Consider the following 16146-nt stretch of genomic DNA (forward strand, 5'->3'; position numbering starts at 1 on the left):
ACTCCCTAAAATATTATTAGACTGTGTTACTCTGCTAGGACTGCCATAACAAAGTGCCACAGACTGGCTGAAACAACAGAAATTTATTGTCTTACAGTTCTGGAGGCTGGAAGTCGAAGGTCAAAGCATCCGTGAGGTTGGTTCCTTCTGAGGGCTGTGTGGGCAGTCTGTTCCAGGGCTCTCTCCTTGGCATGTAGATGGCATTCTCATGTTCATGCGGAGTGCTCTCTGTATGCATGCTTGTGTCCGCATTTCCTGTTTTTATAAGGACACCAGTCATATTGGGTTAGGGGCCCACCCTACTCTGGTACTTCATCTGAGTTAGTTACATTTGGATTAACCCTATTCTCAAATAAGGTCACACCTGAGATTCTGGGCCTTAGGACTACAATTTAGGATTTTTCGTTGGGCAGACATAATTCAATCCACAGCCCAGGTGTACTCTGGACCACATGGTGCCCTAGCTTGTATTTGGGTTATTGTATTTTTTTAATGTCATGTTCATGAAATTGTGTGTCATCCTTACACAGGGCCCATGCTAATTTTCTCTGTATCGTTCCAATTTTAGTATATGTGCTGCCGAAGTGAGCACTATATATGTATTTTATTAAATGAACTAATGCAGACAACAGGGTAAATGATACTCTGCATTTGTTATTGCTAAAGCTACAGTAAAAGCAATACTCCTGGTTTAAACTAAGGCTAGCTATGCTATTTGAAAAAGCTTCGAGATGAAATGTGAATTTCCTCATGCTATTTTTAGACTTCAAACCCTCAGTGCCTTTCCCTTGCACTTGAGGTAAAATGCCAGCTGCTTTTATTTTTTTTTTTAAATTAAAAGTTAAAAAAATATTTTCTGTAGAGACAAGGTCTCGCTGTGTTGCTCAGGCTGGTATTGAACTCCTGGCCTCAAGCAATGTGCCTGCCTTGGCCTCTCAAGGTACTAGGATTTCAGCACAAGCCACTGTGCCTGGCTGTAAAATGCCAGCTTCTTACTGTGGCTTCCAAAGCTTTCAGGACAGGTCTCTGCCCACACTCCCAGCACATCTTACTCGCTCTGCTCTTGCCACACCGGGCTTCTTTCAATTTTTGTAAATTCAGCTGCTTTCAGGGCCTTTGCACAGACTGTGCCCTCGGTCAGCAATGCTTTCTCCCTATGCCCACTTCTCCCCTTCTCTGCATGGTGTGATCTTTCTCATTCTTCAAGTTGTGTCTTAAGTCTCACCTTCTCAGAGATCTTTTCTGACCCCTTGATCTAAAGTAAGTTACCCTATTATTATTTCTTACAATGTAGGGGGTTGAATGGTGCTCCCAAAAGATATATCCACTTGCTGGAACCCATGAATGTGACCTTATTTGGGAGAAAGGGTCTTTGCAGATTTAATTCAATTAAGGATCTTGAGATAAGATGATCTTGGATTATTTGAGTGGACTCTAAATGCAATGACACATGTCCTTATAAGAGACAAACAAAAGAGAAACACATGGGGAGAGGAGAAGTGTGTGGCATTGGAGGCAGAGGATAGGGTGGTGCAGCCATAAGCCCAGGAAAGCCTACAGCCTCCTGGAGCTGGGAGAGACAGGGAACAATTCTCCTCAAGACTTTTGGAGGGAGCATGGCCCTACTGACACCTGTATTTTAGATTTCTGGCCTCTGGAACTGTGAGAGGATAAATTTCTGTTGTGTTAAGCCACCCAGTTTTTGGTAATTTGTGAGAGCAGCCACAGCAAATTAACACACACAGCACCTTGTTTTTTCCCTCCATGTCACTTATGACAACTTACTTTCATGTCACAGACTTGGTGACTTGTTTACTGTCTGCCCCCAGTTCCCTTTTTAAATTATTTTAATTTTTTTGAGTCAGGGTCTCACTCTGTTGCCCAGCCTAGGGTGCAGTGGCATGATCAGGGCTTACTGCAGACTTAACCTCCCCGACTCAAGTGATCCTTCCACCTCAGCCTCCTGAGTAGCTGGGGCTACAGGCATGTGCCACCTCGCCTGGCTATTTTTTGTATTTTTTGTAGGGTTGGGGTCTCACTGTGTTGTCCAGGCTGGTCACTTACTCCTAGCCTCAAGTGATCCTCCTGCCTCAGCCTCCCAAAGTGCTGGGATTACAGGTGTGAGTCTTCCTTTAACATGCAACACGCTGTCAGTTCTGGGCTTTTTCATTCCCTATTGCATCTGCAGTGTCCAGCACAGTATCTGACACACAGTGGGTGCTGAAGAAATGTTTGTTGAATTAATGTCTCCTTGTTTTGAATCATTTAAGAAAGCATCATTTTCTGGAGAGCTTTAGGTACAGTACTTGGCTGCTTGCGGGTGGAAAGCATGCTTTTCAAGTGCTTGACATCCACTGAAGGCTGCTACTCTTTGTCAGGGGTATGATCATTTCCTCTGAAATTAAGCCCACACTTCTAATTTTCTTTGCTAATTGTTTCTTTATGGAAAGGGAGACATTCAACTTCCTCATGGTCCATGTCGAAATGACCTTGGATTGCAATGCTAGTTGGGGGCAGCCCAGCTTGGAGCCTGAAGGTAAAGTGCAGGAGGCCCAGGCACATAAAGTTTCAGCAGGATTCGATGCCAAAGAAACACGTTCTCTGCAGAGAAGGGTAATTGCTCAAGGCTTCGTCTAATGTTAAGGCAGAGGGGATGGACCATTTCGACTGGTTTAACATTCATGATAATATATGGTTCAGGACTCAATAAAAGGGTATAATTCTATGGAGGGATTCCACTGAGCTCATAAACCACGGGAGTGTGGCTTGTCAGCAGAATGCAGAGATTGGGTTACCACGGAGCTTGTCAACAGGGACCACTGCTGATCACTTCAGAGAAGGAATTAGTACAGGGCTCCTCTGGACTGCATGCTTAGAAAATCAGTGCCCAAATAATTTTGTGAAATTTATTAGATAGAGCGTGTGTATGTTTGGTACTGTAGTACCAGAGTATACCAAGGGTCACAGTGGAACAAACAGTTTCATTACGTGGCATTTGTTAATGAAGTTTATGTACAAAAATCTGCCTCTAGAGATGCCATAAATAAGCAAGTGATGTTTCCTAGAACTATGAGTGAAACAGCCTTTTCTTTTACCCAGGAATAATGGCAGTAAATGTGAAAAGTGATATGGCGTAAGACAATAGGGAATAGTGGAGACTATGGTGAATCGGACAGTGCATTTCTTGCTTAAACCCTAGGTTGGCCAAATAAAACATGTCGGCAGCAAGCGTGAGATGTTGACTTACATGCTTATCTTTCCACCAGACAAGGGATTCACAAACTACAGCCCTTGGGTCAAAATCTGTCCTGCCACTTATTTTTAGGAAGTTTTTTTTTTTTGTTTTATTGGAGCATGGCTATGCCTGTTTGTTAGTGCATCGTCTATGGCTGCTTTTGAGCTATGGCAGGAGACTTGAGTAGTTGTGCAAGAGCACAAATGACCCTCAAAACCTAAAATATTTGTCATGTGTCCTTTTACCGAGAAAGTTTGCTGACTCTTGTACTGGTCTATGAGCTTCAGAAGGCCACTTAGCACATATTCTAACCTCAGTAATTATTTGTTTACATTCAAAAGGGGATTTTATATTATATACAATAGGAACTGTGGGTTGCTTGACCAACAACCATTCCTCCCTCTTCCTTGCTAACAGGGTCAGCCATGAGTTTCAGGGCTGTGGGGAGAGGGGTTTCTCTCCAGCCCCAGAGGATGAATCTTGATTAGTTTAAGCCCATGGTAATTATCTCACTCCTACTTACTCTGAGGTTTAGGCACAGGCTTGTGATGGAATTGTGGCCATAAAGATGTGAAGGGAAGCCTACGGGGGGCTTCTAAGAAGGAAAGCCTATGAGTCAGTGTAACACTTTTCAAAGGGACTCGAGGAGTACTGCCTTTCCTTCTTTTGCCTCTGGACACTGTTGAGGGAGGATGTGAGGGTTGTAGCAGTGACAGCATCTTGGGACAAGCCCAAGGCCAAAAGCTAAAGAGCTGAGGATGTCAGAGTACCAAGACAGAGCCTGGGTCTCCAATGACATCATAAAATTCAAGTTAAGCCATTCAGAATCTATCCTATTTCTTTTTTGTTTGTTTGTTTGGGTAAATGTCCTTATTGCTTATTCACTTTTAATTGGGCTGACAAGAAGATGGTACCCTAAAAAATTTAAAAAGTTGTTGGATATCTTTACTCTTTTTCTTTGGGGTTTCTGACTTTTATCCTTGTTTACTAGGAAGGCCTCCCAAAGATGTTATGAAAATATTCTGTATTTTCTTCTTAAGTTGTTTTATTTGTCCATGTAGAACTTTACTCTATCATGAATTAATGGTTTTATGTGGTGTGAGGTAGGGATCTAACTTTATTTTTCTTCTGGCTGCATAATTTTTTTCTTTTGTGAATGACAGTGAATGAAATGTGTAGAATTTTCTTTATTATTTTCTTCTTTTTTGACTTTTATTTTAGGTTCAGGGGTAGATGTGCAGGTTTTTTTTTTGTGTGTGAGTAAATTATTTATCACTGAGGTTTATATACAAATGATTTCATCACTCAGGTAGTGAGCATAGCACTCAGTAGGCAGTTTTTCAGTTTTCACCCTTCTTCCACCCTCCAGCCTCAAGTAGGCCCTGGTGTCTATTGTTCCCCCCTTTTTGTCCATGTGTACTCAGTGTTTAGCTCCCAGTTACAAGTGAGAATATGAGATATTTGGTTTGCTGTTCTGCATTAATTTGCTTAAGATAATGGCTTCCAGCTGCATCCACATTGCTGCAAAGGATGTGATCTCATATATTTATAGCTGCATAGTATTCCATGGTATATATGTACCACATTCTTTTTATCCAGTCCACCATTGATGGGCATCTAGGTTGATTCCATGTCTTTGGTATTGTGAATAGTGCTGAGATGAAAATATAAGTGCATGTGTCTTTTTGGTAGAATGATTTATATTTTTTTGGGTATATACCGAGTAATGGGATTGCTGGGTCAAACAGTAGTTCTATTTTAAGTTCTTTGAGAAATTTCCAAATTACTTTCCACAGTGGCTGAATTGATTTACAGTCCTACCAGCAGTGTGTAAGTATTCTCTTTTCTCCACAACTTGGCCAAAATCTGTTATTTTCTGACTTTTTAATATAGCCATTCTGACTGGTATATGATGGCATCTCATTGTGGTTTTGATTTGCATCTTTAATGATTAGTGATGTTAGGCATTTTTTCATATGCTAACTGGCTGTATGTGTGTCTTCTTTTGAGAAATATCTGTTCATGTCTTTTGCCCATATGTTTCTTTTCAACTTCTATTTTGGGTTCAAAGCATACATAGGTAGGTTTGTTACATGGATTAATTGTATGTCCTGGGGGGTTGGTGTACATAATTTTGTCACCCAGGTAATCAGCATAATACCTGATAGGTAGTTTTTCAATTTTTATTCTCCTCCCACCCTTTATCCTCAAATAGGTCTTAGTGTCTGTTGTTCCCTTTGTGTTCATGTGTGCTTAATGTTTAACTCCCACTTAAAAATGAGAACACATGGTATTTGGTTTTCTGTTCCTAAATTAATTCACTTAGGATTATGGCCTCCAGCTCCATCCATGTTGCTGCAAAGGACACAGTCTCATTTATTTATAGCTGCATAGTATTCCATGGTGTTTATGTACCACCTTTTCTTTATCCAGTCCACTGTTGATGGGCATCTAGGTTGATTCCATATCTTTGCTATTGTGAATAATCTTTTGCCATTTTTTAGGGGGATTGTTTTTTCTTGTTGATTTGTTTAAATTCCTTATAGAGTCTGGATAATACCCTTTTGTTAGATGCATAGTTTGCAAATTTTTCTCCCATTCTGTAGGTTGTTTGTTTACTCTATTTATAGTTTATTTTGAGGTGCAGACGTTCTTTAGTTTAATTAGATTCCACTTGTCTACAGGATTTTTGTAAAGATAATATGTTCTTTTCTATACTGGAGATGAATATGACAAGATTGGTCTCTTCTAGATATCTCAGAAAATGGCTAACTTCACTGATAGTTTTTAAGTGCAATGGTGATGCAGCTAGAGTGTTTTCTAATTTCCAAAAAGGAACTTAAAGTAACTTGAAAGTCTTTAACAGAGGCATCAATTTTAAGACAAACAATATAATGTGAGGAAAATACTAACCCTGTTAAGTATACCTGATCTGGTCCATCCCAAGAAAGATAGAGTTATTTCCTAGTGCTGATTAGGAATGCTGACAGAAAAAAACTCAGAGTAAAAATGTATCAGCATCTTTCACTGTGTTGATTTTAAACTCCAGAAGTTCCTGATTATTAAAATTAGGGCTAATGTTTCTTATCAAATCTAAAACAGATATGCAAACAAACAAACAAAAAACCCTTGACTGGTACTTGGTAAATCAAAAACTACCTTCAATAAGTTGAAATGATAACTTGGAGACGATATCTGCAATACATACAACAAAGGATTAGTGTCATGAATATGAAAAGAACACCTACAAATCAATAAGAAGAGAAAGTGGAAAAATGGGTAAAAGACATGAACAGATATTTCTGAGAAGAGGAAGTGCAGGAGGCCAATCAACTTATGAATTCTTGCTCAGTATCATTAGGGTCAGGGAAGTTCAGCTCAAGACCTCAACGAGGTTGCCCTCCACATCCATTTAGTTGGGAAAAAGCTACCTTATACGTAACCAAATTTATATTATAATTCTAACTGTGCACTAACTCTTGGTACATACAAGGTAAGAATCAATGTTTATTGTTTTGTGTGTATGTGTGTGTGATTATTTTTAAAACATAAATTAAAAAAAATCATAAGATAGCACTACCTGATATCCAGACTTTTACTGTAAAAAGGACCCATCTTGACAAAAATATCTGAGGCATGAAACTCTGATGTTCAAATAATAATTATTTTTAAATCAAGTAATTATTTTTAAAACTTTTATTTAAAAAAGCATTTCTGCAGACATTTCCTTTTTTTTGTTTTAATTGTTAGCTAATTGACCTTGGCCAGATGCTCCTTTGCTAAGGTGCCTGCATTTGATTTAAGCAGCTCTTCATCATTACTCTCCCAGAATTCATGACTTATTGCATCTTTGGGAATATTGTCAGTGTCACTTTGCATTAAAATGATACTGCATTGTGGGCATTTCAGCTTCTTGGTGAGCTTGGCAAAGAATTTTATTTAGAATTGCTGAGATTAGGGGGATGGGAGAAGGTTGGCAGCTGGAGAAGCCCAAAGTTGCTTTTGTATGTATCTCTCTCTCTCTCTCCCTCTATTTTTTTTTTTCCTTTAGAGACAGGGTCTAGCTCTGTTGCTTAGTGCAGTGGTGCCATCATAGCTCACTGCAGCCTCAAACTCCTGGGCTCAAGCAATCCTCTTGCTTCAGCCTTCCAAGTAGCTGGGTGCATGCCACTATGCCTGGCAATTTTTCCTTTTTTTTTGAAGGGGTCTCACTCTGTCGCCGGGCTGGGTGCAGTGGCACGATCTCAGCTTATTGCAACCTCTTCCTCCTGGGTTCAATTGATTCTTCTGCCTCAGCCTCCCGAGTAGCTGGAACTACAGGCGTGCACCACCATGCCCAGCTAATTTTTGTATTTTTAGTAGAGACGGGGGTTTCACCATGTTGGCCAGGATGGTCTCAAACTCTTGACCTCGTGATCTGCCCACCTCAGCCTCCCAAAGTGCTGGGATTACAGGCATAAGCCACCGCACCCGGACTGGCTAATTAGAAAAAAAAAATTTTTTTTTTGGTAGAGATGAGGTCTTGCTATGTTGCTCTGGCTAGTCTCAAACTCCTGGCCTCAAGCAATCCTCCTGTAATCTGAAAGTGCTGGGACTACAGCAGGAGCCACTACACTTGGCCAGTTTTGTCTCTCTAGCAAGGATTCCCCCTTTTTGGCAGTAACACCCTGATTTTCTTGGGGAGACCCCACTCTTCCCCAACTCTCAGTCCCTGTGGTTTGACTGAGGTCACTCCCATCTCCTACTGAAGAGATGGACATGTGTCTCAGGCACTTCATCTTTGGCCACAGTGATGAAGTAAATCCTTGACTACCAAGGAGCCCTATTAGTTTTTTTTTTCTTAATTACATTTTTAACTGGAAATAGGCAATTTTATTAGTTTCCTATGGCTGCTGAAAGAAATTACCTCAAGCAACGGCTTAAAACAACACAAATTATTCTACATTTCTGTAGGTTAGAAATTCCATGTGAGTCTCACTGAGCTAAAATCAAGGTATTGGAAGGGTTGAACTCCTTCTTCAGGCCCTCTAAGAGAATGTTTCCTTGCCTTTTCCAGCTTCCAGATGCCACCTGCATTCCTTGGCTCATGGTCCCATCCTCCATCTTCAAAGCCAGACTGGGCAGGTTAAGTCCTTCTTACACAGCATCTCTCTGGCTTCCTTTTTTGTCCTGACTCTTGTGATTACAGTGGATCCACGTGGATAACCCAAGATACTCTATTTTAATATCCACTGATTAGCTACCTTAATTCCTTTTTGCCATATAAAGTCACAGAATCACAGGTTCTGGAGATTAAGAGAGGGATGCTTTTTGTACGGTTAGGGGAAGGAGGTGGTCATTTCTCTGTCTGCCACAGCAAGTCGTTCAGCTATTCTATCAAGTACTGTTACTTGATGTAAATAGTACTTAAAAACCATGCATTTTTCTTTGCTTTAATTTTGTGCTCATTAAGAAGCCTTCTGTATTTAAAGATGTAACACTGATGATAACCTTAGGATTTTTTCATGATGGGCAGTCATTGAATGTTAGGGCTGTTGCCCTCACTCCTTCTACATGCACTCCTGTGTAATTTGGGCTCTTGAGTGGATCTACTTAACCTGTACAGACCATTGATCCTGGTCTTAGACTTCTCACATAACTTATGATAAGTCCATTAAATGGAATTAAGGAATTTATTAAACCTCCCATAGTTTGGTTTGTCTGAATTGATTTCCCGAGTCTGCTAGCCCACTTTTTGGTAATAGCACCCTGATTTTCCTGGGAAGAACCATTTTTCCCCAACTCTCATTCCACATGCTGTGACTGTGACCACCCCCATCTCCCACTCCAGGTGTGGGCATGTGTCCCAGGCCTGGCCAATCAGAGCACTAGCATCCTTGGTCACAGTGATTGGTTCAGGGATGGGCACATGACTGAATCCAGGCCAATGAAATTCCATTCTGTGGCTTTTGATGGAATTGTTCGAAAGGGGGCTCTTCTTTTCACCAGGGATTGCTGAGCTGCTGGCCTGTAAGCCTGGACCTGCTCTACTTGTGGTCATCTTGGCTGTCACTTGGGGAGAGCAGATCTGAGAAGACAGCCAACACAGAGACAGCAGTGTGCTGTCACGAAGGGAGATGATTTCTTCTTGACATTTTTGGAGAACCTTTTTGAGAAGTTTTTATTTTATTTTTGCATAAGTTGTTTCAGTTGAGTTTTTTTCACTTGCCCTCAAAGGAGGCCAGTGGACTAACATGAGGGCAAATTAAGATTAGAGCCCACACTGCTTAGTCCCAGTTCACTGCATGCTACACTGTACTTGGGTCCTTCCCCCATAGTCATGTGTTCAATGCCAGCCTGCTCCTGCATTTGTGATCTAGCAGGAAGTGATGTTATCACATGTGTAAGAAACTGCCACCTATCCTGATGGAAACCTGCCCACATCAGTCAAGCAGTTTATCTGAGAAAATATTTGCTCCATGGAAGGGCGGATGAAACTTTACTCACCTTCAGCAGGCTTGTTCAATCCCTTCAGTATGGAACTTTAGAGTAGAAAGTGACTGGGAGCCAGGGCTAGCATGGAAAGTGTAGGACTTCAAAGAGGGTTGGAATAATTACTATGTGGGTCCCACTTAGTAATCGAGATGCAGCTCAGTAAGAGGCCAGGAAACATGATTGGGCTTTCTTTCTCTTCTTCTTTTACCATATTTCGTGCCATTGAACATAACCAAAAATAGAATAAGAATGCTAGCATGGTGGTTGTGGATTTGGGGAGAAAAAGAGACAATTTAGCAAACACTTATCTTGACCTTCCAACATGCAAAGTAGTGAAGGGAAAAGTGGGTGAAATGAGGGTGTATGTATGTATCTAACAGGTTAGGCTAGGTTTTGCTGCAGTAGCAAATAGTCCTTAAGTCCCGGTGAATTTTAACAACAAAAGTTTGTTTTCTATTCATACTCCATGCCCATTGGGGGTTGGCAATGGTACTCAAGGTGACAGAGCAGTCACCATCTCCAAAGTGGTCAGTCAGCATCTGAGGGCATAAGAACTCTAGGGGTCCATGTACTGGCAACTAAATGACACATGTCACTTTCACTCACAACTCACGAATCAGAACTAAGCCCACAGCTATAAGGGAACCAGAAAGAACAATCTTTTCAAGTGTTGGAAGGTGGTGGGCAGTGGGGGGTGGGATTTGAAAATGGGAGCTTGTCCTGGCTCATCCAGGTGGGCCCAATATAAGCACAAGGGTCCTTATAAAAGGGAGGCAAGAGGGTGTACCTCCAAGGCAGACAGAAGATATGACAGTGCAAGCAGGAGTTAGAGTGATGTGCTTTGAAAATGAAGGAAGGGGCCACTGGAAAAGCAGTGCAGGCAGCCTCTAGAGGCTGAAAAGACAAGGAAATTGACTCCCCCAGAGCCTCCAGAAGGAACACAGCCTGGATAACACCTCGACTTCAGCCCTGTAAGGCTCATTTTGGACTTCTGATCTGCAGCACTGCAGGAGAATCAATTCACATTTTTTTTTTTTGAGATGGAGTCTTGCTCTGTTGCCCAGACTGAGTGCAGTGGCACGATCTTGGCTCACTGCAACCTTCACCTCCTGGGTTCAAGCAACTCTGTCTCAGCCCCCCAAGTAGCTGGGACTACAGACACCCACCACCATGCCTAGCTGATTTTTGTATTTTTACTGGAGATGGGTTTTCCCCATATTGGTCAGGTTGGTCTTGCACTCCTGACCTCAGGTGATCCACCCGCCTTGGCTTACCAAAGTGCTAGGATTACAGGTGTGAGCTGCTGTGCCCGGCCATTCACATTGTTTTAAGCCACCGAGTTTGTGGTAATGTGTTATGGCAGCATAGGAAACTAACACACCCCTACACCCACTGCAGAAAGAACGTTGCAGATGCTAACTCCAGCAGCCAGTAGGAACGACCACAGAGCCACTTTCTAGGTTAAGACTCCCCGCCACCAATGGCTAGGATCCCATAAGTCTCATTGGCCGAGCTTCCACTCCAACCCCAATATGATAACCTGTGCAGCTGAATGTCCCACACTAGAAAAAGTCATTTTAGCGCAGAAGTCAGTTTTAATGCTACAGATGCCATCTGATGACAGACAAGCTGGACTCGAAGGATCTCTCATTTCCAAAGACCTCGTTAGCATAAAACAACCATTTAAATCACTCCCCGAGCTATGTCTGATTATTAGCAGCTCCCCGCTAGGTGGTGAGAAGGGGGTCCTAGCTTCCTGCCTCAACTCTAGGTAGGATTCTGTACTTTTAGGCAGAGGCATGCATGGTGGCTTCTTAATCCCCCAAGCCTCCTGGTCTCATTTTGCAATTATTTTTATTTTTATTTATTTTTTGAGACAGAGTCTTGCTCTGTCACCCAGTCTGGAGTGCAGTGGCGTGATCTCGCCTCACTGCAGCCTCCGCCTCCCAGGTTCAAGCAATTCTGCTGCCTCAGTCTCCGAGTAGCTGGGACTACAGGTGTGCGCCGCCACACCCGGCTGATTTTTGTATTTTTAGTAGAGATGGGGTCTCACCGTGTTGGCCAGGATGGTCTTGATCTCCTGACCTCGTGATCCGCCTTCCTCGGCCTCCCAAAGTGTTGGGATTACAGGCATGAGCCACCGTGCCCGGCCTATTTTTAATTTTAACAACATTTTTTCATATTTATTCATGGACCCAGAAGTGGAAGGACGTCTATTTCCTGCTTTCTGACAATGGTATGAGACCCACAGCAAATAAACTCAAAGTTCCTGTTTATAATTCCTTGATCATAACAAGCAAAACTTTGTTCTGGGGCTTTTTCCACACAGAAACTCGAGTTTGATTTTCCACTCTGTCCTTAGCTGTGTGACCTTCAGCAAGTCACAAGACCTCTCAGAGCCTTGTTTCCTCATCTCTAAAACAGGGATGAAATTCCAGCTTTGAAAGGTTGTCATGAGGATTAAATTGTTAAATGATACCATGTAGCCTTCTTCAATGACTGCTCAATAAATATATAGAGGCTGGGCATGGTGGCTCATGCCTGTAATCCTGGCACTTTGAGGAGGCTGAGGCAGGAGGATTGCTTGAACCCAGGAGTTCAAGATCAGCCTAGGCAACGTAGGGAGACTCTGTCTCTACAAAAAATTTACAAATTAGCTGGGCATGGCTGTGCACCTGAAGTCCCAGCTACTCATGAGGCTGAGGTGGGAGGATTGTTTGAGCCTAAGAGTTCAAGGTTGCAGTGAGGTATGATCGCACCACTGCACTTCAACCTGGGCAACAGAGTGAGTCCCTGTCTCAAATAAATAAATAAATGGCAACCACTGTGGCACTTTTCTCCTAAATTAAATGTGGTGACCTCAAAATCTTTATTAGAGTTTTGACTAAAGAGAAATGACAGTTTTATAAGATCTTTTTTTTCCGGGATTCCTAGGCAGATACCCCCCTGCCCTTCCTGTCCTCATATGCCACAGTGGGCATTTTTGGTTGAGTACCCAGCACCCACTGCTCCTTCCTCCATTCCAACAGAATCTGTTTTCTGGTTTCCATCCCTCCCCTGAGAAGCCCCCTGTGTCTGAGCCCACCCCTACCCTAGCAATGCACCTGACTGGCTTAAGGGATTCCCACTGATTGGTTTTGGAATGTGGACTTGAGCTAATCAGCATATAGTGTTGGTCCAGCAACTGGTATTGGGTCAGGTTGGGTGTGTGGCATAAGCTGCCCAACTGGAATGAAGGTATTGAGTGTGCAGTACTCTCTCTCTCCCTAGATGTAACAAGCATGCCAATCTATTTGCTGCAGGCTGCCATATGCCACGATGAAGGGTCAGCCTGAAGTGCAGAGTCAATGTGTGCAGGAGGGTTGAGCCCAGAGCCACAGATAGCACCCTGATCATACCACACCTGAGGCCTACACCACCCCTACATTCCCTATTACTTGAGAATGTACATCTTCTGATTGTTAAATCAGTTTGCCTCAAGGTCAAGGTAGGGGACTCTCTGTGGAGGAATTTTTCACCTCTATGTAAGTGAGCATGTGCTATACAAAAGTGCTACTTTCTGTGTTGTTCCCAAGCTTACAGAGCTCCCTTTGAAGGATCAGGGCAGGGCTCACAACTGCAAGACCAGTTGAGTTTAAGAAAAAAATTTGGAGCAAGGATTATGCTTTCTCCTCAGGGAGGTAAGACGTCCACTGAAGATAAGACAGTGAACTCTGGGAGGGTTTCAATGGGAAGTGAAGTGAAACACCAACCTCCTTTCTACCAGGACCTTCAGTCCCCTCTGAGAGGTAGCATGACATGAAGAACAACCATTCAGAATCTGGATTCCAATCTAAGTCTGGATTCTGACTCACTCAAGTCCTAGCTGGTACCTTTAGATGAGTCACTCAGTCTCTCCAATTTACTGTTTACTGAAATGTCTTTGAATATCTCCTATATACCAAGCACTGTTATAGCTGCTTTCTGTGTATTAGCACACTTATTCTTCATGCCCACGAGGTGAGCGCATTTTACTAACAGGAAAACAGACTCAGAGAGACAAATATCTCACCTGGAATCACAGAGCAGCACAAACAGTACTGGGATTTGAATCCAGACAATGGATGCCAGAGACATCTGGTCAACCCCACACGACATTGCCTCTAAGCTTTGGGGAGATGGAGGTCACCAACCACATCCAAGCAGGAAGCTGAAGGTGAGTGGCAGAGAAGCTTCAATACTCAAGGCCCTTCTGTTCTTTTAACTCACGTCCACATATATCTCTCAAACTGTGAAAATGTGTTTTCAGATTTCCATTTTACAAGATGAACACCTGTTAGGGGCCTCCTAAGTCAGATATGGCAGGGGTGTGAGTTCCTTCCCTGCAGTTGCACTTCCCAGTTCTTTTAACGCCAATAAGTAACACCTAGACTGTTTCCCAGACACAAGAATAGAGATCTCTTTCTGAAAACTACCAGGAAAGGCTGAGAGACCAAGCTCTTTTTGCAAAGGCTCTGGGTCCCCACACAGGTCATGTTCCTGGTCAATTCCAACCATTTCCTCCAACTTCAAGCTGACTGCAACCAGTCAGCCCCATGCTGCAGACCAGTATCTGCAGTCCCGCATCTGAAAGGGCAGCCCCCACCAGGTCATCACCTCCAATGGAAAGACAAGACCGAGGGATGCTGGGCCCAGCCCTACCATGTCTTCATCCAACAAAAAGGATGAGTGATAGAGGGCTGCCCACCTCACACTGTTTGAGGAAGACCAAGGAGATCATATATAAGAAGACACTTTGTAGACTATTAAGTGTTCTACAAATATGGTGGTCACATGATTAGTAGCAATTTCAAATTCCTTCTTCACCTTTTAATGCCAATGAAAAATGGGAATAGGCCAGGCATGGTGGCTACATGCCTGTAATCCCAGCACATTGGGAGGCCAATGCAGGAGGATTGCTTGAGCCCAGGAGTTCAAGACCAGACCAGGCAAGATGGCAAAACCTCGTCTCATGCTTAAGAGCATGAGCCAGGTGGCCCGAGAGTAGAGAGGTGGGAGTGACTAACCCCAGTTTTGGAGGTTCAGGTGACATTTGATTCGAGTCCTTAAAGAAAACAGGCCTTACCTACGCTAAAACCATCTTGGGAGCTGAGCAAGGAGCACCAAACATGTTCGTGGGCAGACTTGTTGGCTCCAGCTCCTGAGGGGCATTGGGCGGCAAACTCCCTGGAACTACAGTGTTCAGAAAATGTGTGAATGTGTGAATGCTTGACAAGTCACTGCCTCCAGGGCTGTGGGTAGGGGCAGCTGAAGAAGCACATTTCCACCAAGGATTTAGCAAATGGCAGAATCTTCATCTAACAGGATGCCAAAAGAAATGGGAATATCCAAGGTTTGCTCCTTGGTGTTTGGAGGAAGCTAGGGTCCCCAGGAGCTAGGAAGGTGTGAGGCTAGGACTTGAGGGGTGAGGGTATGTGAGATGAAAAGGCTGGAGTGTTGCCCTGGCTTTAGGAGGGATTGAGGCCACACTGGAATTACCATTTTAACAGAATGCTGTAGCTGAGTGACAGATCATGAGGGTGAGGGGCTTGTGCCCAAAGAGGAGACACCTCTAATTTTGGCAGACCCTGGAACACCCCTCACAGGAAACCAGTTTACTTGGAAGAAATTACACCTTCCTCTCATTTTGTGTACAATGACCATGAAGTCTTTGGAATAAAATGATGAGGTTAACGTTCTTTAATACTACAAATGCCAATAAACATACAAAAACATGCTCAACCTTGTCAGTGATGAGGGAAATCACAGGCAGTGATTCATATTCTGATTTGTGCCGAACCTACTGCAAACCATGCCATGTTCTTTCCTGCTGGATTTAAACCTGGGAGGAGATAGGCTGACATTGGTGCAGCCATCTTGCCACCATGGTGGGACAACTTGTCTGAGAGTGGAGCCACACTAGAGAAATAAGAGGTAAGAGAGGGTGAGGGAGACCAGGGCCTGACAGTATCATGGGAGCCCCCAAACCAAGCTGCACCAGTGGCCAGTGCTCCCCTGGACCTTTCAGTTATGTGAGCTAATTTGAGTCAGATGCGGATCACTGACAAGAATTCCAGCCAACACAAACGTACTGATGGAGGGGCAAAGGCGCATGCATCTCTCCCTTATTGAGGGTTCACTCCACACTGTTCTAAGCACTTTATGTGGATGACTTCATTTAATCCTCACAACGAGGATTATGAGGTAGGAAGGGCACTCTTATTTTCATTTACAGTCAAGGAAACTGGGGATATGCACATATGGTTTAAAAACCTTGCTCGAGATCACACAGCCAAGCTCGGACTTAGATGGTCTGACCTCAGAGCCTGCCCTGTAAAACTTTTCAGAGCTTTTGGGTCAGGCCGTGAAAGGTGGGTGCTGCCTCTGCAGTTGGTCAAGGCTGCCTTTGCCTGCAGGTT

The 16146-nt window shown here is 43.3% G+C and overlaps 1 non-coding gene across 1 annotated transcript; it reads right to left on the minus strand.

Moving 5' to 3' along the window:
- Positions 1 to 485: 485 nt before the first annotated feature.
- Positions 486 to 592, minus strand: LOC135275202 (U6 spliceosomal RNA). Its single transcript, XR_010342899.1, has one exon. It is a non-coding gene; the product is annotated as a U6 spliceosomal RNA (small nuclear RNA).
- Positions 593 to 16146: the final 15554 nt, after the last annotated feature.

The sequence above is a fragment of the Aotus nancymaae genome, unplaced genomic scaffold (assembly GCF_030222135.1).
Source record: "Aotus nancymaae isolate 86718 unplaced genomic scaffold, 86718_ANA_hifiasm-v0.15.2.pri h1tg000015l_1, whole genome shotgun sequence".
Lineage (NCBI taxonomy): Eukaryota > Metazoa > Chordata > Mammalia > Primates > Aotidae > Aotus > Aotus nancymaae.